The sequence below is a fragment of the Watersipora subatra genome, chromosome 9, assembly GCF_963576615.1.
Source record: "Watersipora subatra chromosome 9, tzWatSuba1.1, whole genome shotgun sequence".
Lineage (NCBI taxonomy): Eukaryota > Metazoa > Bryozoa > Gymnolaemata > Cheilostomatida > Watersiporidae > Watersipora > Watersipora subatra.
In genome coordinates this window covers 27,990,415-28,016,234 of record NC_088716.1, presented here as the reverse complement: position 1 = coordinate 28,016,234, position 25,820 = coordinate 27,990,415, and the positions used below count along the sequence as shown (strand labels likewise).

General features: G+C 37.4%; 2 long non-coding RNA genes across 2 annotated transcripts; one reads left to right on the top strand and one right to left on the bottom strand.

Annotated features, from left to right (window-relative positions):
- Window positions 1–2,082: 2,082 nt before the first annotated feature.
- LOC137404592 (uncharacterized) lies at window positions 2,083–5,643 on the top strand. Its single transcript, XR_010979714.1, has 6 exons — window positions 2,083–2,199; window positions 2,519–2,599; window positions 3,399–3,441; window positions 4,360–4,730; window positions 4,878–5,044; window positions 5,305–5,643. It is a non-coding gene; the product is annotated as an uncharacterized lncRNA (long non-coding RNA).
- A 158-nt stretch (window positions 5,644–5,801) lies between these two features.
- On the bottom strand, window positions 5,802–9,240 carry LOC137404397 (uncharacterized). Its single transcript, XR_010979676.1, has 3 exons — window positions 9,136–9,240; window positions 7,804–7,955; window positions 5,802–7,377 (listed from the first exon to the last, which is right to left on the bottom strand). It is a non-coding gene; the product is annotated as an uncharacterized lncRNA (long non-coding RNA).
- Between the last annotated feature and the right edge of the window lie 16,580 nt (window positions 9,241–25,820).

Here is a 25,820-nt window from a genome sequence, read left to right as displayed (position 1 = left end):
TCTTATAGGTTTAAATTGCAGCAACATTTAGAAAAGTAGGTAAAATTGTAAATGTAGAATTTGTACCGACTGATTTCTAGATATATATCAAACCTACTAACCGGTATTGACAGAGCGCGCAAAGGTGACATAAAAATTGACGGTGCGGACCGGACTCAATTGGCTGACAGATTATGGTACCACCCCAGTCGGCCAATCGCGTCCAGGCAGCACAAGGGCTGTCAGCACGTGACCGTCAAACAGCCGGGCAACAAACAATGCCCCAAACTCAACACTGACAGCCGGCCTCCAATGACACCAATTAGTGGTTGATCTCAGCCCATAGCCAATACGAACTTGCATGATTTATTGTGTATTGCTAATCTACTAGTAACTAGAAAATAAGTGGAACATGGGTGTTGCTGATTCAAAATTATATTATATTTATTACAGCATAGTCAGGGGGCTTTGGTGATAAGAACGACCATATAAAGGTGAATAATACACAATTAATTGCCATCAAAAAGCTAGTTTCACGAATAACAAAGCGACCAAAAATTTTTTAATAAGTACATCTACGTCCTATATACCTGAAGAAATACTCTCTGTCGCAACTTGCCAGTTCTCCAAACAGAGAATGTAACTGTCTGTGTGTTTTTCGACGTTTATATACACTTTGAATCCAAAAGCTCTGCGATTGTGGCTGTCTTCTTCTTGCTCTTCATCTCAAATGAAGTAGTCCGAGCAACTTTAACCTTCCTCTCAGAGCGGCCATTTTTAGGAAGACCTTGACATTCCGAGGCTTCCTGGCCATGTGGTCACCTGCGACGCAGTTTTATGTGAACATAGAACCGCGCCGAGCTCCGCAAGTGTTTTGCTGCGCAATATTACCGCCGGAGTATCGCGATCAATATGGGAACCAGGCTTTAGATAACTCGACCTCAACTTCGTTATTAACTCAAACAGTTTTTGCCCAACGCCTACCAAAACGGTTGTTATCACTTTATTCCAGGCCATCGAGACAAACCTCAACTTTTAGTAGTTCAAAGGCGTTGTTATTACCATCATCGGCAAAATATTTTCGTTGATGCCTTTTTTAAAGGTTTTGCGAAAAATCAAATTTTACAAACATCTGCTTAGCGATGGTCCTTCGAAGGCAAGGAAAAGCGGGGTAACCTTCAGATAAACTTAAAGAAAAATCGGCAAAATTGATCCTGGTTAAAAAGCTCAGAAGAAGATGTATTTTCTTCTGAGCATTTCAACAGCGATCAAGTTTTGCCAATTTTAATCTGAAAACGTCTTGGCTGTCACATCATTTAAAACAACAAACAAATCTCAAGTGATAGAAAAATCTTTATACTTTCTGATGAAAAAAATTTAAACTTTACATTAGAAGCGTTTAATTTGAAACAAGCCATTTATGCTTTTGATTTATATATAGTTTGTATATGTTCATGTATCTACTAATAAATACATGGACTTGTGACAGTGCTCTGGTAACGCAAACGCTCTGATAACTCGAACACTTTTGCTCGGTCCTGTGAAGTTTGAGTTATCCATGTTTGACTACATACAAATCATGCATATGATATAAATTATTTTGTCATATAAAATAATTATTATTTAAATAATATAATTAGTATTTATCATCATCCAATTGTATATGTATGATATTGTTGTATGAGCACAGACAAAAAAATTCATTGATTATTTAATCTAATCTGTTCTAATTCTGGTAGTGCCCAGGCATGCCAACCCAAGACTGGGGCAATGCTGGAGATTTGGTTTTGGGACAATTAATGTATCAATGATAGTATATATAAAATTGTGGAAATTGGGGCAAAGATCTCATTTATTTCTCACTCATTTTCATTTTTTCTTTAGTGTGATTGTGTGAATCTCTCTTTCGATGATTGAGAGTTGACAGGCCTGGTAGTGCCAACCAGTAGAGTAAATAGAGTAATGTGTATGTATAAATTAGTTGAACCTTAAGTATAATCACTTCATAAATGATTTGAACAAAATACACCCACAGTTATTCATCGATGTCGATATGCTTCTTTGTTTTAGTCCTGAGAAGACAAGAAAGAGATGTGCTAGTGCAAGTGACAGTGATGAATGTGGAGATTTAACAAAACCCTCGGTCGGCGATCAACTGATTGCTCGCATTAGATGCAAAGCGAGGCGTCTAGAGAAACTTGACTTGATCACCAATAAAAGGTAAGGCGCATTAGACATCATCAACAAACACATAGTTCTCCGAATATTAATTCCTTAGCAAGATACCAAAAATTTCCATCAAAGCTCCAAAAATTTCAACAACTTGGTAGTCCCAGCAATCAAAACTACCAAGTTGGTGTATACTAATACCATAGAGCACTCTCTCGTGTTTTGAATCTGAACTTTCTAGCAAGTCAGTGTTTTAGTAATATTATTACAAACAAAATGACTAGTAGTCATAGTTAGTAGTAGTCATAGAGCATATTTAATTGTCGTCTCAAAGCTGTGGTGTGTATGAAGAATGTCTTACTCTTAATAGCACATGTGTTAAAGAACATAGAGAAGATGAAGCAGATGGCATGCAGGAAGTGGAAAGAAAAGCTGAAGGTGATTTTACCAGGTGAGTTTTTTGCTATCAAATCATTATGTAAGAGAGTACACCCGAGCCTTGACAACAGTTGTTCAGGTTGAAGAGTCCCCTAGATAAGAAATTGACTTGCAACTATTCAATGAATTTCTTATGCAGTGCACTATCACTTATGCTTTAGAGATAATATGAGCCACAAAGGTTTCATGTGTATGGTACACAGGTTTCATGTGTATGGTACACAGGTTTCATGTGTATGGTACGCAGGTTTCGTGTGTATGGTACACAGGTTTCATGTGTATGGTACACAGGTTTCATGTGTATGGTACACAGGTTTCACATGTACCATACACATAAACTGATTTTGATACATGTGTACCAATACACATTATATGTTTATGGTACACACAGGTATCAAAGACAGTTAATATGTATGATGCACATGAAACCTGCGGATAATTGAGGCGTTGATATTACACAATATCTATCTGGATCAAAACAATTTTGATATTCTACTACCAAGTTCCCTGGAAGACAAAAAAGTCACAGTAAAACAAAACAATATAATACTTTGTCATCATTTATTCTTGGTATCTTTTATGCCAGGTTGTATAATTTGAATAACTACCTTTTTATGCATGACTAGTTAATTTTTTCTCTGCTAGGCACAAATATTCTTCTAAAGTAAATCGAGGAAAGCCCATGTTAGCATTACATACTTAGTTCAGATATTTAAAAGTCATACCATACACATGCCTGTCAATTATGCATACCTACCATATTTGAGAGCTAATCAAACAGATAACCATAAATGTACAATTTCTTGTTGAAGTGAAGAAGCAAGTGGTGGAAAAGATGAAGATGCGTGGTGGAAGGTATGTAGTAAAACTTAGTTTCTGCTGGACAGTGTATGCATTAATTGGAAAGCCAATGTAATTAAAGGTGACAATGTCCATTATGAATTGTAGCTGGAATCAAATATTGTTCGTATTGTCCACACACCCCTCCCTTCCCACCCCATATCACACTTCGGAATAGGGTAAACTAAGAACAATGTATTTCTCTGTCGTTTGCATTTTTTATGTTATAATGTATAACAAAATGATACAGGAACAAACAGTCCAGACAAAACATCCATTGGCTTTTGTTGACAATTTTTCAAGATGCAAACTATATGTTGTTGTTCTAACCCTACTCTCCTACTCTGCCTAAGTGGTGAGGCAGTGTATTATATATGCTATGATTGGAACTTAACTTGTTCTCAAATCCCAGACAAGGTTAAAGCCTGGTTTCCATATGACAGCGCAAGGCGCGCAACAAGGCGCACGACGTCGTGCGTAGGCCAGTTGTGATATGGAAGCGTCAACGCATGACGGTCGCGCGACGTGCGTACGCTGATCGCAAGTATCCAACAGAATGGATCCTTGCGATGGGTGCATGCGATTATGTATCCCACAATACACCGCTAGACCTTTCAACCTATCCCACAATTCCAGCGAAGGGCTTTGTTCCGAAGAAATCGTTCTCCCGTACGAAAGAGTAAGCTTATTTTTATATGACAGCGTAATTTCGCAACGGAGGTCTGTTTTTCCGAAGAATTATGTCTCTCCTACGAAAAAGTAAGGAAAATATCTACCATGTCCAAAGCAAGCATGGAGCTTAAGCGCGATATGGAAACACTGCCTCGTGGCCCAAGAAATGCATTGCGCATGATCACTGGGCCTCGCGCGATCATTTCGCTGTCATATGGAAACCAGGCTTAAACGTTGCTGCCATCTGTATTTATGTTATAGAGTCCTAGATAAAGAAGAGCAGCAGAGGACCATTAAGCTTCTTTCCAAAACTTGATTCACCAGAACAAGATCACCAGCAACAACCTGGACCTCTTAATCCCCCACAACCATACAATCACCTATACATGCAGCCATACCCATATCCACAACCATATCCACAACCATATCCACAACCATATCCACAACCATATCAATACCATCCGCAATCGTACCATCAACCGCATCAGCCATATCCACAACCATACATACAACCATATCCAGGTTATCCTATCAGACGTTTACTTACCAGCCCCCTTACCAAGTGACCAACATGAACAAACCATGGACAACAACTCCCCCTAGTGCATCACCTGTACCTGGGAATACAAGATGTAAGTTAAGCTATTATTTATTAGTGGTCATACAGAAAGTCATCTTGTTTTATTATTAGCTATTATTACTTATTATTTTCCCTCAAGTGATTCATTTTGTAGTTAGCGTTTTCATGAAACTAAGAGATACTGCATACTACTTTTTAGTGATCAGCGTAGAGGAGATTGAGGAGTCTTATGAGTTTCTGTTACAAGTAAAGAGTGGCGCCACAAAGAGCGAGGCTCCGAAAAAGTGTAATAAAGATTTTACCTCGCTGAGAAGGCTGGCGCCAACAATTCAACTAAAGGTTACATGGCCTGACAAGCTCCGTGAGGTTAGTTTATTCATTGACTATCTTTTAAGCTTTGCCTAATATCAATTCTTACTAATGCAACTGTTTGGTAATTGTCAGCTACAAGCTATGCACCTCACCTAACCACCATGGCACCAAATAGGCCATGAGTCTTATCTGTATTACAACTGCAATGTGATTTTCAGATATTCATGGCAATGTAAAACTATGTAAATTAGTATCAAACAGCAATCAATTTTTTTTCATTTTGATACTTGATATTTTGTGGAATATTTTGACAGATAATCAATGAATGGGATGGGAGAAGCATAGGGGATCTAGGGTTGAGATGCCCCACATAATCGAAGCTCTGAAAAAAGAAGCTAAGCATGCGGGAAAGCTGCTGGAGTGAATGGTTGATAAGGGAAACAGAAGAGTCAAGTAATTGTCAAAAAATATAGCTTTGTCTAGAAATAGATGTTTTTTGCATTTATACGTAACACTAAGTGCATTATGAGTACATAATGAGTACACGCTGAGTACATAAAGTATGTTTCAACATAGATTTACTAAACAGTAGTAAAAGTAAGTTAGTAAAAGCATTAGTAAAAGAAAGTTTTGTTATTATATTCAACGTTCTACATGGATAAGTGTATTGACTGCAGCATTTCATTTGCGCTTTTTATACATAAAGTATTATATTATGTTTTGATATAAATTTGTTCTTTGTAAAATAAAAGCTGGTTATAAGTACCTAGTTGATGTCAAACATTTTATTAGATGGATAATACTGCTTCATTGTCGCCCATCACATAGCCATAATGTATAGTTTATTGCAATCTTGTGACATACCTCCTTGATTGTCCCACTATCTAAATGACTATATACAGCCAGGGTAATGCGTGTAGCCTAGGCAGTTCAGATACATGTACAGTATATGACGTACGTATGATGAATATGAGAATGGCAAATTCTACCTGTAAGGAAATGCCAAACAAAACAGCAGGTCAATAACCCTTCTGTTTCTCCTTCATATCATTCCAGTGCATGATATTCCATACACCAGTACAGTACAGTGTTCTGACGCTGTATCAGCTGCATATTAGTTCTAGAGAAGGTTGATTTAGTGAAAGATTAGTACTTCATGTATCCATGTTAAACATCTGGATACACCCTCGGTACACACTCGGGACACACGCATACATCTGTAATACACGCCGATACACATGATGGCCACATATCCATGTGTATACTGATTTGAAACACATGTATACACAATGTGTAACCACATGTACCGATACATATGTATACTTGTGTATGAACATGTACAAATTAGCAGTACATGTGGTTAAGGGTGTATACACATGTGTATACATGTGTCTGACACCTGTCGAACACCTGAATACACATGTCTGTACAGGGAGAGCAAACCACTGTTTACCAATATTTTTCATATTCTTTCCGGAAGTCTGTAATTGCTGTGCTGAACGCATTATGTTACAGTTTTCATTGCGCCATCTTCTTTTGCCATCACCACTCTCTGCCACAACTACTTAATCTGCTGATCTCCAGGAAGTGCTTTGTATTGATCAGTGATGAGCTTTGCACCACAATCTGCACAGTTCTCACAAACACAATTGGCTTTTGGTCTACCATCATAAAGGCAAAGGCAAGCTTCCATTATTCCATGTTTTGAAGTCAAAACATCAAATCTTTCTTCTTTGATCTCTTTGAGGTGCTTCTTCAATCCGTCTGCTTTGAAAACTACATATATATTAGTGACATAATACACATCAATTCCTACAGAAGTGTCAGTACAATGTTGCTTTAATTCAAATATATCATAGCGTTCAATCTCAATCTCTTCTTTTACACACTTCAGAATCTTGGAATATTTCAAACATTGATTTGCTGATGTAGCCGCCTTCAGATACTTTTCAGTGCAAAGAACAGTTGTTACAACACAATCAAAAAGAGAAATCAAGCTACTGTTGTTTTTAACAGAACATTAATATCATCATATTTGCTAAATTCCTTTGACGAAATTAGTGCGAGTCTACATGGCTCACAACACAACTTTTTAATCAGTTTTCTGACAAGCCAACCAGATAAATATACAGCAATGTTACCAAAAACAGGATGTGATGTAATGTTTAGCATTCCTTCGGGAAGCATAGTTTGTCTGTCAATAACATCTTCAACATAATCTTCTCTACCAACAGTTGGTGGCACATAGGTAATAGAAGCTTGTAACAATGCAGTGTCATCCATAGATCTGACATTACCAGTAGTTCCTGGTGTAACACCACATCTTGTAACCAAGCGCCTAATGATATGATGGAACTGCTCTACTGATAAGTTGTTGTTCCGGCTTCCTGCAATAATAATAGTTATCCTTTGTTTCAATTGGAAATAAAATGGAAATGGTGCCAAAATATGGACTGAATAATAATTATTTTTAAAAGAAAATTGTTAGACAGTTAAGGTATCAGCCAAAATTTCCCTATTACAATCAAAAATACTAAGAAAATAGATTCATGGTCGAGCAACATCATGGTGTCCAGCAATATATGAATTGATTATACATGTATTTAGGTTTTGGCGCCCATTATCTTGAAGCTTGGTGATATCATTTTTTGTATCATCCTTGATTAGGCCTACTTGATCTATTTTGCTTGAAAGCAACGGTGGTCTGAAAAACTATATCCAGTAAATGAAATCACATACAGCAAAGCATACCTAATATGTGCGTTTTCAGCTATACTCGGATGAGATGAATTAACAAGCACTGTACTACATACCACACCTCCGCACATCATTAAAGAACAACTCTAGATGGTCTTGTGAGAACTTGTACATCAGCAGATAATCTAAATGATCAGGCTTCAGTAGTTTCTCGACTAAACCGAGCACTACATCAACAGCACACACCAATCCAGGAATGCAAACATGCCTACAAACAAACCACCAAAATATGTCAATACATAAACATTGTTCATTTTTTACTGTACACTAGGGATGCTCAAATAGCGGCCTGTGGTGGCATTATCAAATTTAACGTGGCCCACCTTACAAGGTCTCCAAAAAATTACTTTTTGCACATATTTGGAATGCAACCCATTTTAAGCTGGTTTGTAAAGCTTTATGTAGAGTATTTCTCTATACAAATGACGATCATAAATAATCTGTATTCCATATTCACTAAAGATAACTAAACATAATTTGTTACTGACACAAGGATATAATTGTAAAGTAATATAATATATATAATTATAGAAATACGATAATGTTCTTAAACTCAAATACAACTTCAGTTCATATCCTCATACATCTTGTAGCCTACCAAAATCCTCAAATATTAAATATTGGCCTTCAATTAAAGACATTTGGGCACATATCAATGTACATGTACATCAATATAAGTTAATGCAGGCTTATAACAATTATGGACTAATATCGCACCACACTACATGATGCAGCTGTTAGTATAGAAAACTAAAAAGCAGAACAAGACACACACAAAGATCATAAATTACAAAAGGGAACAATAAACAAAGAATATTTAACCATAGAAACAAACTGAGAGATTGTGAAAAAATAACAGACTATATCAGGTCACCAAGCAATAGTTCATTGCCAGAATATTACGTGTGAACTTCTGATTCAATCAAAAATTTGAATTAGTATTTCAGTCTATTTCGACCATAGCGAAGAGATAGGAAGCGAACAATAAAATAAGCAACAATTTCAACAAGAAAAATGTGGTACCGTCTAGTTTTGTATAAAGTGTATCATCCATTGTTCTCAAACTCCTAAGATATGTCTTTGTGTCTAGTAAAAACAGAAGTAGACTCTCCATACTAGATAACCGTATAGGCTGTTTATAGCCACGGCCTACAACTGACCGACTATTGGGTATATAAAAGTCTATCAACTTTCTGCAGAAACACAACAAGAAACCACATTTACTAACCTTGGGCGAGTTTTAATATCTCCAACTTATATAAGTTAACCGAAATTATTCCAACTGTGATCACACTGCCATGCATGACATCAAAATTCCCACTAACCAGTCTTTGCAGTATCAAATTGCAGTTAGTTACACATGGGAAAATAGACTTACAAGCACCAACCTGATTGAACTCAACTGTGGCCAATTTAACTCTCTCAGGGTAATTAGAGAATCAGCAACTGATGCAGATAACACCTGGGTAGCAAGAGCAACCTATAAAAGTTATAAGCATACAAATAAGCACACTAGCTAAGCTAAATTGGCTAAAACCATATTGGTGAATTAGCCTGCCTTGGCATGCCTACAATGATGTATGAGAACAGTGACTTATGTTATTTGAACTTAGCAGCACCAGCACTGACCTACTTCATCTCCAACACCAGTCAAGATGAATCAACCATCAGCACAAATTAATTCTAGTAAAACAGTCAACGATAGTGATGTGTAAAATTTATAATAAAATCATTTAAAGGTTCACTAAGGGCTGGCTGTGAGTAGTAACAAAAGCAAACTACTAACCAGCTGTTGGCAAGCTACTACTAACCAGTAGAAGCTTGCTAGTAGCTGGTTAGTAGCTTGCTAGCAGTTGTTTAGAAGAAACTTGCTAGCAGCTGGTTAGAAGCTTGCTAGTAGCTGGTTAGTTGGCAAGCTACTACTAACCAGTTGGAACTACTAAAATTCCCTATGGTGGCTAATTGCGGCCATTTAGAAACCTCGGCTTCGCGACCCGAGATTATGAAAACCTCGCCCGCGGTTTTCATAATCTCGGGGTCACGAAGCCGCGATTTCAAATGAACTCAATCAGCCACTATAATTCTCAATTGAAATTTTCTCTGGGACAGATGCACAAGGCTTACCAGTTTTAGATCCATAGATATATAAACCTAGATTGGCCAATAGGGAAAAAGCCTGTCAGACTTAAATAGCATGACGTAACGTCATTGTATTGTACCTCACGCTTGACTGCACTGTTGGTAACAATGGAGCTTATGAGGAAAATTTGACAAAATCACATTTATTTTCACATAAAAACCTTCTTGGATACATAATCCAGTAAACTAAATCAATTCTGTGATAATATCTGATAACCACCTTAGATTAAAACTATAAAAGCTATGAATTGTTGCGAACAAGTCATGAGCCATCAGGGCTTTATTTGCCACCCTCTCCTATCCCTATTCTCTCTTCTCCAAAGAAAAAGTGAGAAGGGGAAAAGAGAGAAGGGAGAAAAGAGAGGGGAGGGGGGAAATAGCCCACCCACTCAAAGGTCCAGACCCTGGCGAGGTAAATAGACTAATACCATGTTGAACTAAACATGACGAAATATGATGAGCCTGTGAAGTTTTGATCTGAACAGGGAAATGGAATCAATGGCTTTCTTAGCTAGAGCTGGAACAAGACCAAGGAATGCAGGGTCGGACCAGACTCGGGGTCAGCAATGAGGGCCAAGATCGGGTCGGACCGGGTCAGCACGCGCGATTTTTTATTCATTCAAGGTTAAGAGATAGTTCCATTACAGCCTAATGTTGTGACATCAATAAACTGAGATAGAAGAAACCCTTATCACACCAATTATTATATTTTGTGGCTTGGTTTATAGATGCAATCTACAATTTATGGCTAGACATTGGTGGATCAATGCTATTCAATGGGTGATAGATTAATGGCATGATTTGGCAAGTGTTTTTATTACAGATTTTATTTTCAACTGCTATTATAATCAACAAGAGATTAGTTAAGAAATACTTTACAAATATAGAAATAGATAACCCAGCATAGTAGAAAGCAAAAATCCATCACTTCCCTAAAACTTCTGGTATTAGTGAAAAAAACTGAAAATAAAAAAATTTGCTGGATTGAAGGTTCTTAGATGTGCTTTTAAGTTCCTCAGGATGCCCTCGTTGTAAATGCCTCAATAGTATTGAGGTGGATCGTTCTTTGTAGCTTAAAGGTTGACTTGCAACAAAATTCACATTACAGTTATTTGGTATCAAAATATTCACCATGTTTTACTCTGTTGTGTTGTAGGTGCCAAATACGTGGAAATGTGATTACAAGCTCTTAAAAGCTCAAAAACGAAAAGGCGCCGTAGATTGGAATCTCTTTATTTCGATGACGTAGACATTACAGTTTGGTTATCGTCTTGTCATGTGATGTTCTCACGTGAATTGAAAAGCCAATAAAAAGCTCAATATAAAACTTATCGTAGCACTAGTTTATGACAAACACTTCGGGTTTTACCGAATACCCCGTATCAAATATAGATGCTCGCTACTTTACAGTTTTGTTTCGGCATTATTCAATCGTCAAGTCATCATCTGATCGCGTGACCCAATACTTCGAAAATAATTTTTGCAGCATTTTTCGATTATCACAGGTGACCAAAAGGCTCGTCATGATTATCAGACAATGATATGTACTCCTTCGAGCTAAGGTTGAAAAGTTTAACGATTTTTTACGGTAAATTATAAGATATCAGTGCTAAAAGTGACAGCATTACAATGACGATAAAACAGACGCGTAAGAACAATAGACATGGTTTTATTGAATGCGTGAAGTATATTTATAAAAATATTTTGACGAATGAGGTTGCATGAAAGTGTAAACAGAAACCATCCTGTAACAACTACATCCCATTTGAGCCATTTGGGAAAGCGAATCCAAACTACGGCGGTCTCGTGTGGCTGCAATTGACTGTTCGTTTTTGAGCTTTTAAGAGCTTGTAATCACATTTCTACATATTTGGCACCTACAACACAACAGAGTAAGACATGGTGAATCTTTTGATACCAAATAACTGTAATGTGAATTTTATTGCAAGTCAACCTTTAAACAATAGCATGATGTTGAACCACAGCAACCTCTCCATGGTAGCACTTAGTGCTAGCCTGGGAAAGTTTTTTACCAATCCAGCACTACTAAGCAACACTCTTGTCGTGTTCTCACTGTGGTTGCAAACCTCAATCACCACAGGCGAAGACAAAGTCAAGCCACCACGATTCTTAACTGTGATTAGGGAATTCGTTGCTTGGTTTACATCATAGTTGGTAACATCTACGATGCTAGTGATACAATCATTACATTTCAGCTTTGGTGACCTAGCTAGATACATAGCCAGCTGTAAAATAATCATTCTGTCTCATTTTTGACTTAAGACATACTTGCATACTCATCATATTTAGTCATGTTTAGTTCAGCATGATATTAGTCTATTTACCTAGCCAGGGTCTGGCTCTTTGAGTGGGTGGGCTATTTGCCCCCCTCCTTTCCTTTCTCCCTTATTTCTTTTCCCCTTCTCACTTCTTTAGAGAAAGGGAAAGGAGAGAATAGGGATAGGAGAGGGTGGCAAATAAAGCCCTGATGGCTCATGTTTTGTTCGCAACAATTCATAGCTTTTATAGTTTTAATCTAAGGTGGTTATTAGATATTATCACAGAATTGCTTTAGTTTACTGGATTATGTATCCAAGAAGGTTTTTATGTGAAAATAAATGTGATTTTGTCAAATTCTATCCATAAGCTCCATTGTTACCAGCAGTGCAGTCAAGCGTGAGGTACAATACAATGACATTACGTCATGCTATTTAAGTCTGACAAGGCAACCGATAGGAATAGCTATTATTGGCCAATCTAAGCTTATATATCTATGTTTAGATCAATTGTGTGCTTGATCGTGATTGGCTAAATTTTGTAACACAACAACTGCGCGTGAATACTACATTATTGTATGGTTCTTCAATCAAGGTACAGGCATACAGTGTAACATGTATATTATAAGGTTTCTTTGGTAGTTGTATTATCATGATGGTGATTGATAATGGTTGAATTCCATGTTGTATTGAGCTCTGAAACTGGATGAGATAAAATTAAAAATTGACAAAATCCAGGTCAGTTAGTTACTTGCTTATTCTAATAAGATGCACCACACATAGGCTTTAGGAAGGCTATTCATAAATTCAAAACACATCAGTACAATGCAGGAATTATCGGCACCATCAATAGCATCATTGGTACTACTTGGTACAAAACTATTAGTTAGGGTATCACTTTCAAGAAAGATGATATTAGTGTATACACATATGTGAGTCTGGAACGCAGGTTACTGGCTTGAAAACATTGAACAAGAGGTATGTAGTAGTATTCATAGCACACAGAATAAACAGTATGATGTAATAAGAATGACCTAAATTATTGAGGAAGTATTTATGAGTAAAATGATTCAAACTAAATGGGTTTGTCTGAATTTCAAAAAGTTATACTGGTAGATGTCACCAGTCACAGGGCAGAATGCTGATGCTGGGACGGCATGACAACTACGGTGGTACTATTCCTTACAGTGATAGCATTCAATCATATCTCCGTCCTTTTTACTATAAGGTTGGCGACAGGTGCAGTAAACCTAAAACCAGTTAAAAAAAATTAAATAAAATTCTAGAAATAGTAAGACCAATACCGGGGTGGGGTCTAGTCCACCAGTCGGTAGTCCACCCACCAGTCGAGCCCCCGACCTGAATTGGGGACTGGACTGAAGACTGGACTAAAGACTGGAATATTCTTATCCTATGAACTGGGACTTGAGCCTAGAATTTTTGTGATTCTCAGAACCGGGACTTGACTGTAGACTGACATTTTTAGGTGATCGTTGCTGGGGACTGGAATATTTAGTTTAAGCTAAGATGAGATTGAGTAAAAACACAACAACAGGTAGGCTATCAATAGTGTTACCTGGTAACTGTAATTTGATGGAGCTGTAGTTCTCTTATTACTACCATCTGTTTTTGGAAATGATGTCCACTCTCCAGAGCTAACACATTTGAATATATGCCTTCTCATATGAGCCTAATCAAAGCTGCACTCTGCAAGGAGAAGCTCACCATGGAGAAGCTCAACAAATAATGCTAAACTGAATACACCGCATGAGGTACTATCCCCTTGCCTCTGGACAGCCTCCGAACTTACTTTAAAAGTCCTGCCAGGTGTCTTCATGAGACCTATTCACAAATACAACAAACAATAGCTATCAATGTTCACAATGCTCTAGCTCGGGCATGGCTCACTTGTGGGCGGGTATCTCCCCTAGAAAGCTATGCTTAGGCTATCAGTGTTGAATTTCATGGTGAGTAAAATCTTCCCAAATGCCATGCATTAATCCATTGTTTTAAAAATGACTGTTTGTTTCATGCTTCTGTTACTATTTGCACCCATTGAGCTGTCAGCTGTCATAAATTATGATTGGATTTACTTACTAGCAAGGATCTTGATAATGGGCAACTTGAGTTTGAGACCCAGACTGTCAAACACCCTGAGGGTTCCACCTCCGCCAATGCTAGGACAAGCAAGCCAATGGCTAGCCTCCTTCATGTGAACCATTTGCCATAGCTTGCCATCAAGATCCCTTTTTGGAAACAGTGGTTTCTGTTGTGAGAGCAGAGTGTTTTTTGCAATGACATCTGGCCATTAACGGGTGATAAGTTGCAGATCAGCATCCATGTCACTGGCTATCGATCCATTTACTTAGGATGTGTTTGCATGGGCAGTGATGTCTATAAAAACAAATCATTAGTATAAACACCCAAGTCATCTCATGGTTAAGTGGTTTTTCGCATGAGAATCCATTCACATATCGCTTGTGTCAGGAGTTTTAACAAGTGCACAAATGATCATCCTGTTAGTGCTGTATTTTTACTCATGATTAGTAAAAAAACCATGCCATACCATATTCGATTATGTCTAGGTTTCCCACCGCTTGTTAGCTGGAAACAACATGCAAATTAATGCGTCATAATGAAGCTATACATTAATAAGTGGTATACTACTCGCCTATAAAAGTCCTCACAAGAGCATCGTGGGTCCTTCTCAAGCTCAATGGTATATGCGATCTCAGTGCCAACCAACCCTTTAGCATCCTTCAAGCGTGCCATCACATGTTTTATCATAGAATGAGGCCACTCTTGTAGACATTTTGGAACAAGTTTATTGTACTTTCTGCTCTGGTGCGATAGCTGGAAATTCTCACGCTCGTACCTGTTATAGCTGAAAATCATGTTTTTGAAATAGCTGTATATTAGCAATGTTCCCACAAATGTAAATGCCAAGAAATTAGTTAATAGTTAGGAAACTTAGCAGTTACAATACATTTCTACAGCATATATTATCTCCCACTAACGAAAACAAGTATGCATCAACAACCAATGCTTACATGCTGCATACATGTACAATATTCTTACCATTTGATTGTGGAGTTGGGAATTATCTACTCAGTCCATAGCAACACTATAGTAGGAACACAACTCCTATTCAGTCCATCCATTTATATAGAAGTACTTTATAGTAGCTTAATAGTTATATTCATTCTATGTCTAGCAACTAAGGAAGCAACATCATTTAATTGTATACTAATCACAGGTGTCCTTTAGCGGAATATTGTCGAAGCCGAGGCCGGGCCGTAGTCTACACACACAAAAAACTAATGAGGTCCACGTAGTTATGAGCAAAAACAAAAGTATCCACCCAAATATCTCACCAATCCAATGAGCAGCACACACAAAAGTAAACCAATCGACAGAGCCACCAATCATGTCAAAATATTCCAAGTTTCAAGTCGTGTCTTGCACAACTCACCTTATGGTTTATCAAAACTTGTCCCAAAGTCCATATTAATTTGAGACTGTCCAATTGCTGCTTAGAAATGGTCGACGCTAGCCTAACCTAACGTCCTGATTCAACATCTCACTCAACTATCGGGGCATTGCTAGAAGAGGGAATCAAAAAGTTCGGGAGCATTCAGCAATGCCCCGATAGTTACTGAGATGTTAAATTAGGACGTAAGGTTAGGCCAGCGGCGACCATTTCTAAAACCGTAATTGGACAGTCTCAAATTAATAGGGACTTTGGAACAAGTTTTAATAAACTATAAGGTGAGTTGTGCAAGACATGTCTTGAAACTTGGAATATTTTGACATGATGGGTGGCTCTGTCGATTGGTTTAGTTTTTGTGTGTGCTGCTCATTGGATTGGTGAGATATTTGGGTGGATACTTTTGTTTTTGCTCATAACTACGTGGACCTCATTTGTGGTTTTTTTGTGTGTATAGACTACGGCCCGGCCTCGGCAATATCCTGCTAAAGGACACCTGTGATACTAATGGTTGAGCAATCAACATTTATATTGTATTATAATATCTTACATCTAGACTGCTATTCTAACCCCAACCCAGACTTTAGAGGGTTGGTTGGAGGTGTACGTACAGTAGCGTATATATATGAGGCATCGTTACATGAACTATAGCATTGTTGTAGAACCGTAACCTGACCATAACTAGACTACCTCCCGCCTATCGGCATCGACACTCACATAGACAGTGAATAACACTATAGCAACAGCTAACCAGAGTCCTCTGCACCTAACGACAAACACAACTGAAGTGAAGACTATCCATATATATAAGGAGATTTGGACTCATACTAATACTGAAGGTAGATAGCTCATTTAGAACAAAATAAGCTACAACATACCTAAAATATATCATTTACTGTCAATGGAGCAAAGTTTCTCTTACAATGTAAAGTACATATCGAACCAGATTAGTGCTGATGATGAGCACAATGCTTCTTGTATTCAATTGCATTCTTCTCCTTCAAACAACTTCTCCTTCTTATGAACTTTGATACTGCCAAACTATATTACTATAATTTTATCCATTCCTATCTTACATATGGCTTGCAAGTGTTTTACCCTACAACACCTGTAAAATATACCAACACACTATTTATTTTACAAAAAAAAGCTTTACGACTTATATGCAAAGACCTAAACATACCCCATAAAAACCATCACTTACCACCTACCAACTTAATAACAAGCACTACCGTTGTTCTTCCCTTACCTAAGCTATCACATTACTTCACCTGCCTTGCTCATTCAATACTCCACGATACCTGCCCTAAATATCTCAGCTATAGCTTTCAAACCGTAAACCATAGTCACAAAACCAGAAACAGTGTTGTATGGAAATAATTCGAAAACAAGATACCAGCAGGGAATTTAACCAGACCACAGGATAAACGTATAATAACTACAAGCAGCAAGACGCCTAAGAGACATCAAAAGATTCTCTAATTTTAAGATGTGAGAATTAGAAAACATCAATCTTGGAAACTGCTGCGTCAACACCACGTCAACACCGCCAAAGGAATTTGGAATACAATTACACCTACCAACCATGACCAAGCACAACCAAAGATAACTGAGCTTACCCTGAGTCAGCACTTTTCCATTACATAACACAGCGCCAATCAATGTTATGCAATCCCAATTTCAAGATACAGATATAGCGCTAATCAGATGACGGCTCAGAGACAGCGTTCCCTTCAGTAGACTTACTCCTACAACACAAAGATATAATACGAACATTATACGTACCGTCCTCAGGCTATCCTGAATGCCTATAAAAGCTAACAACTTTTATTAGCTCATCCTCTTTTGACAGTGACAACTTGTAGACGTACAAGCCGAGCTTAAGGGCAGATACAGCTGTTGGCGTAAGAGATTATCTTTACTTAGTTCTATCGCTTTCTATCTATCTTATATTTTAGAATTTTGCTACTTGTGTATTAGGCTTTGGTTCATAATAATAAAAGATATTTTGATTGCTACACCAAACATCTGAGAGTTAACATAGTTGAGGCTTGCACAAAGATTTGGGTCAAGTTCCATACTCATACTATTAGCAACCATTGAATAAACAATTAGGCTTACCTAGCCTAATTAACCACAACAAGCATAGTCTAGATTGAAGTAGAACTTGTGGTTATTAATCATTGATGTTAGTGTGGTATTCAAGTAAGTCAAATTACCCAAAAAACCATATAACAACAGATTCAAATTACCTAGTGCCATAAACCACAACAAACTCAACAGTAACCTGCTAAATTCATTTAATAATCTCTGCACTCATTTAAGAACTCTTCCTTTGCAATCTTTTAAAACAAAACTCAAGCTACACCTACTATCCTCTGACCAATAATACCATACGCCATATAGCCTTACCTATTTTAACCATTTTATATTACACTTTGTTTTCATGACTAGAAAATTGTTGTCATATACTTGTATACTATTTTCACTGAGCTATTATTTGTCCACTTTTTGTTTAAACAATACTCATATCAATCCTCAAGCTTGCGTTCTACATATTTTATGCATTCAGTTCTAATATTATTATATTAGTTAAGACTATTCACGAGTTTTTTAGTTAGACTATAGTTTCTTTGCGGTCCTTTTTATTTTTTGTTGTACACCGCTTTTTAGTTAGTTTACTTGCCGTGGTACCTTGTGAAAAACATATTGTAAAATGTGACAATTGATTACCACAATAAAGATTGCTCATATATAAACAAAGGTAAATGAGATTAACATTAACGAATCTCATAAATTCTTCTTTAGTCTAAAGTATTCCATAAACATGACCTTGAAAATAAACGAGGAGGTCGCGAAAACCTCGTACATAAAAGTGTATCACGACTGCGATTCTAAGGTTATAGCGCGAAACTGAACAGACACCGCATTTATCGAGGAGCCGCATTTAGCCCAACGTAAGTTCTAAAACCTGGCTTTAGCCGCGTCCGTGACCTTGAACGAAAAGCCGCGCCCATAGAGTTATCTCCCCCTAGAGTGATAACTACCCTAGAGTTTCCGGTGCCATCAAGGAGCGTTTAGGCCACGCCCATTTTTTGTGCTAGTCGCTCGTAGTGATTGGCAGAACAATAACATCAGTCATTAGAATGATCATGAATTTGCACAGTTAAGATAGTAATTATTGCTCATATTAAAGAGATGATGATTATAGTTAATTACTCTAATATATGCTTATCATTTAAAGCAATTCAATACTTACATAACTTGCAAAGACACTGAATAGACAGTGTTAAGTAAGTGAGTTAATGCAATCAGTTACTCATAGATAAGATAGATGGTCATACTGGGGTTGTATTACATTAGTGTGATAGAAAGCTAATTGACTGCTATCAACTATGAGCTGTACTACCGGGCGTTGCTCGAGTAATAAAGAAGTCTTTGGACAGAAAATTTATTTTTACATATTATAACATACTGTATACAACATTTACCATTCTAACTTTTAAACTCTATTCCCTGGTTGCAAATTGGAACTGTAAATGTTAGGCAACTCGTTATGAACACCTGGGGGTTTGGGGGGTGGTGGCAGCCCCCAATGGGGTTTGGGGCAGCGCCCCGAAGCTCTAGACCTTTTAAGCATCAGCAACCTTCAAAGTATGCATAAAGGCAATCAATTGTAAGTATCAAAATCTATATAAATATATTGTTTATGGTTCATAGTAGGCAAAACGCTTTTTTTATTCAACGACCAATATAAAACTTATGACACTACAGGTTTCTGTAAGGGAAATTGACAGAACAAGAGCTATTACTTATTTATTGCAATAGCTCTAGTTCTGTCAATGTTTCGATGACACAAATATTTCATAACTGATTCTGTATCTCTTTCAACATCTTTATATATGTAAAATATTAGAAGATTATTTAGCCGAGCCTGCTCCATGGTGCTCCTCGTCGATGTTTTGATTTGCTTCAATGCAGAAAAGGATCTCTCACTCACTACATTACTGGCAGTCAAAACCAATACTAGATTAGTGAGCCTGGAAATTAGTGAAAATGCAAGTTTGGGGTCTTCACACCCTTTCTCCCCAATTAAAAGCAATAAAGTTCAGTTTATAAGTCTTAACAAAGTCTTACAAGATCACTCATTTGGCGAAATCACCACGGAGACATTAGTAGTAGAATGCTAGTAGCTAATAGATTAGTTATTGGAATTTCCAGCCGGTCTTGGAATTTCCAACTTGGAAATTCCAAGTGAATGAGCTTAGAACGTAATTCTTAGTACATAGCCGCCGACAATCACTAAAAAGTTGGGGCGGCTCAGCCGCCCAGCCGTTCCCCGAGAAGACTGGAACGAACTGTTCCAGAAGGCAGACTGTTCTTTAGTACTGCTATTTCTTCTACGTTTGCTTTGCTTATTCTATGACTGTGATCATCACATTAACAGTATGCCAAATGGTAGTTTTTGTGCAGCCTTTGGCTGCTCCAATTCTAGTAGCAAGACACCAGACAGAAAATTCCATGGGTGAGTCGTTGTAGTTTAGTTTAGTTTTGTCAAGTTACTCGTTCATTTTTTCCGGTATATTTTATATTCACACAATAATATCATCAGTAGTTGAAATTAAAAAGGCTTGATTAAGCTGTATCAACAACTGAAATGAATGATCAGAGGTGTACCTAGAGAGATGATTGATTTGAATCATGTCCCTTGTTCTATCAATCATTGTTATGGTGTAGTAGGTATGCAAGCAAGTCAGTTACTTGTTTGATTCTGAAACCTCACTACCCTTTGTCTGTGTCCTTCCACTACCAGCCACTGGAGTTGATTACTGTTAGTTTTTGTTATCTATGACCTAATGCGACTGACCCTCCTTCATTTGTCACTCATTCACTATTCAGTTCATTTTTTATAATGTATACAGATTCCCGCTGAAGAATGAGAAGATGGCAAATAGATGGGTTCTTGCAACCAAGAGAGTAAATTTAAAACTTACTCCGTCAACCAAACTGTGCTCAGATCATTTCACAGATGCTGACTACACAGGTCCTCCAAAACAATCAAGATTGTTTCCAACTGCTGTTCCTACTATCTTCAACTTCCCAGAACACATGCAGGTTAGTTTGTTATGAACAGTGTTATCATCCAAAATAGACTGTGCATGTAAAGCTTCTTGATTTTTTATAAATGCTTTTATGTATGCACCCGGTTTGGCTTAGATCTTTGGTATTCTTGTAGTGTTTCCATACCAGGTGGAGACCCATGAATTATCACGGAATTATTAACATAATTTTCAATATTGATCGCCCAAGACGCAAACTACATAGTATTAGTTTAATACAATGTTTATGTCCCTAGCCGAAGAAATCTCAACCAAGGAAGAAGAGACCACTCTCGAGCTCCGGTGATGAGACAATAGAAGACTCTGCAACAGCTAGCTTTATTGACCCATCTCCCTCTGTAGCATCAGAACATGACTACTTTGCTGATAAAGGTTGGCAAAATCACTATTGCAGTAGTCATCATACCATGACCAATTAGACGCATGACAAAAGTATTCATCTATGTTACTTGTCGGAGTCATCCTGTCCAACAAATATTAGTTGGAAGAAATATAATCCATCATCATGAAAGTTACGTGGCAGTAAATCTATTTTGTATAAAGGTTATTATTATTAATACGCGAGTCTGTTTGGATACAACTGACTGTGATTTCAGATGAATCTCTCCTGAAGCTGAAAATGTCAAAAGAAAAACTTACTAAGAAGGTTAAGACACTTTCCAACAAAATCAGAAGGCAAAGCCAAACACTCACGAAGCTTAAAGACTTGATGTTGGAGCTCAAAAAAAAGAATCTGATTGAAATGGAGCAAGCATCAGTCATTGAGAATGCATTTGATGGAGATATTTTGGATTTGGTCAAGAGTGAGCTCAACAACACCCGTAAAGCTCTAAAGGGAAGGAGGTATTCACAGCAAGTAAAACAATTTGCTATGACCCTTCACTACTATAGTCCTCAGGCATATGAGTATTGCCGCTCCATCCTATCCTTACCCCACTCTTCATCCTTGCGCAACTGGCTCAGTAACATTGATTGTGAGCCAGGTTTTCTTGCAAATGTTGTTGAAGTTTGTTCTCAGTCCACCTGTAAGAATTTCTCGCTTGTAGTAGACAGCATGTCCCTTATGAAGGGCACCTCATACTCGAATGGAAATTTCACAGGTTATTGTGATTATGGTGGGCTGGTAGGTGAAGACAGCGTCAATCTTGCCACAGAAGCACTTGTTTTCCTGCTGGTTCCATTGCACTTCAGTCGGATGCAGTATCCTGTTGGCTACTTTTTAGTTGACAAGGTTAATGCTCAAGTACAACTTGAACTTGTAAACACTTTGCTCAGTATAACAGCAGAGAAAGGCATCAAAATCCGTAACATTACATGTGATGGTGCTGCAGCTAATCAGTCTATGTTGGCCAAGCTTGGTGCCAATCTAGATCCCCTCAACCCTAAACCCTACTTCATGCACCCTATATTAAACTACAACATATATTGTACATTAGATATATGTCACATGTTAAAGCTTGCCAGGAATGCTCTAGCTGATGCAAGATCTTTTGAGTGTGGTGATGAGAGGATTTGTTGGAGCTACTTCGCCAGTCTGTCAGAGCTTCAGGATAACATAGGCCTCCACCTAGGAAACAAGCTCAACTCTCGCCATATATCTTGGAGAAAACAGAAGATGAAGGTCAAGCTTGCGGCCCAAACATTCAGTCAGTCTGTGGCTGATGCTCTACAGTATCTACAGGATAGCAAGACTGAAGGATTTTTGGATTGTGGCCCTACTATCAAGTTTACCAAACAGGTCAGAAGCCTATTTTTTTGTACCAACTTACAATCTGCTTTATGCCTACCAAACTGTAAATCTAACTGACTTTACCCTCTGTAAGTGTTTATCCACTCACTGATTCTAGCTATGAACCTAAATATTTATCTATCCCTCTTTGTTTTGAACCTGGCTCACTATTCTTCCTCTAACTTTTAATCCACCCAGCTATAACCTACTCAGCTCATCCAAGCTCAAAAAATTTTGCTCATACATTTTGTTCACCATTGATTCAACACTAATATATTTTTGTAGATTGATCAGGCATTTGACTGTCTCAATTCAAAGAGTGTTTATGGAAAGTGGACCAAGGAACCTCTCACACCATCTAATCTAGAGTCCAAGAAGCAGTTCTACGACAGATTCAAGAATTACTTACTGGGTCTGAAAACAATCGAAGGGCAGCCACTTCACACTTCAAGAAGGAAAACTTTTGTTGTTGGTTTCCTTTGTACATTCAAGGCAGTGTTAATGTTGGCGGAGGAAATGTTTTCCAAAGGTCTAGGTTATTTTCCTACATTTAGGATAAGTCAAGATTTTGTTGAAACCCTTTTCAGCAAGGTTAGGAGAATGGGTGGCCATAACTCCAATCCTTCAGCTCAACACTTCAAGGCTGCACTGCGCAAGCTGTTGTGCAATCAATCCATCAAAGCCTCCAAAGCAGCCAGTGTTGTTGATTGTGGGTCTACATCTGGGGTTTTTTCCCTTGAATGGAGCAAACGGTCTGCTCCCCTACCAAACCAAGATTGCCAGCTTTCTCAAGATTTAGTTGACCGACTCAGCACTCTTGTTTCCCGGTCAAACACTCACAGGGAAAACATTCTTGTATACATAGGAGGTTATATTGTAAGATCACTGAGTGGTAGAGTCAAATGTGATATCTGTGCTTCTGCTCTAACCTACCTCAAACCACCCACGTATTGTGATGATGGATTTTTTGCTATCAATGATAGCCATTATCGCCTTATTAAGACGAAAGATAGGGGGGTCTTATCATTCCTTCACAGCCAGTAACAACCATTCTGCAGCGGTGTGAGCAGGTCATTCTCACATTCCTGGACCCTATGTTTTTGACTCAAAAGTGTGTAGTCGCTAAGCTAGAAGCATTGGTGTTCAAAAGCCTGATGGAGGATCAACCAGCCAGGCTTTTTACACACCAATGTGAGCTGGTTGAGATGGAGTTGGAACATAGGCTCCAGCTTGTGAGAATGGTAGCCAGCAAATATCTTGACATCAGGATAAAGCACTACATCACAAAGCACAACAGGCTGATTGTAGAGGGAGGGAAGGGGAAGGAAAGATCAGTTCTCTCACGACTGATAATTTATAAACACCAGTAATATATATATATATATATATATATATGTATGGGGATGCAGTATCTGAGTATCTATCTACTGATTTCATTAACTCACTTACTTAACACTGTCTATTCAGTGTCTTTGCATGTTATGTAAGTATTGAATTGCTTTAAATGATAAGCATATATTAGAGTAATAAACTATAATCATCATCTCTTTAATATGAGCAATAATTACTATCTTAACTGTGCAAATTCATGATCATTCTCACGGCTGATGTTATTGTTCTGTCAATCACTACGAGCGACTAGCACAAAAAATGGGCGTGGCCTAAACGCTCCTTGATGGCACCGGAAACGCTCGTGTTGTTGAATGCACAGTTATCACTCTAGGGGGAGATAACTCTATGGCCGCGCCCAACGACAAGCCACGCGCCACGCCCGTTTAAATTTTATTATTAAAATTTTCAACATTTTTATTATGGTAAAACAGGCAGGAGTTGGGGCTGCGTTAACTTTTAAAGTATAATTTTTTTACTACACATAATTTTTAGAAGGTAAATTAATCTCTGCATATGTAGAGTTGTTTTTTATATCATTTTAAGCTATTTACTTAATCTCAGAAGCTTATTATTCGACTGTAAATATTTTATGTTTATTTGAAATACCTCATTGTTATATTAACAAAATATTCGCCTGCGATATTTCTCCTACAAAATTTCTACAAATTTCTCTGCAAAATTACCTCTTAACGAAAGAGGTTTTAATAAGGGTTCTAATAAAGAGATTAGAGTCTTCAATAAAGATTTACTAAATAGTTATGCTGTTGGTCCAAATGATAATTTGTGAACCTGACTGTTTTGGAATGATCTATAATACATAGATCGTATCTGTAAAATATTAAACAGTTAATCACAATTAGTCATGAACTAAATGGAAATATGGATTTGTTACCCTAATGCTTGATTAAACCAGGCATATTTTTGCTGGTCATGGTCAAACAGTTTTTTCTCTAAAAGTTCCCCAAAAGACCTCTTGGATATTTCAGACAGCTGATATCCCATTAAATGCCAACGAAAAACAAACATCTCGGTAGTTTTACTGTGAAAATCATGGGGTAAATGCCTAATTTTTGATGTGTAGAGCACGGGTACAACATACAACGTGGTACCAGTAGTGAAGGGCCTTCCAACATGTGCATAACATGACTATCCAACTTTGCCTCATTTAGAAGCAGTCCTTTGTGCAATTACCATGTAAATAATAATTAAAATAATATATATAAATGATATGAAATATCTGTGCACACCAAAAGCATGAGCTTTACACCCAGTTTAAGTATCTTTCATTCGTTGTTTTATGATAAGTTTTCAAGATGCTCAGTTCTTTGTATCAAATTATTAAAAATATTTCACAGCATTTTATTTATACATTGAAAAAATTTCTCTTTTGTGGACTGCTTGTATCATTCACAGCCAGTACCCTTCAATTTATGTTACTTTTATTTGCATGAATTTCATGATTATTTTTTTCAACAGAAGTTTTTTTTCAACAGAATGTTATTATTATCAGTAGCTTCTATAACAGAGTATATATATATATATATATATATATATATATATATATATATATATATATATATATATATATATATATATATATATAAATAAGACAGTATTCACAAATAAAGACTAGTAAAGCTAGTTTGATTTTTTTACATTAAGGATGATGCTTTTGGGAACATTCTCCCTTGCAGAGCCCTACACCACAATCTTGACACTAGGTTGAGGTTCTGCTTCTTTTGTATTCTTATCCCAGTTTCCTTGGTTTTACACAAACTCCACTTTTTTTAGTAACTTCTGAAGAAAGTGGCTCCCAGGTTTTTGCTGCTGAGACTTGGGTGTCCTAGTCATTTGCGTTTTTTCCAGTAGTTACCAATTGGTCATTCTAGCACTGTATGGCAAAGTTGTAATAGTCCAGTTTTTATTCAAA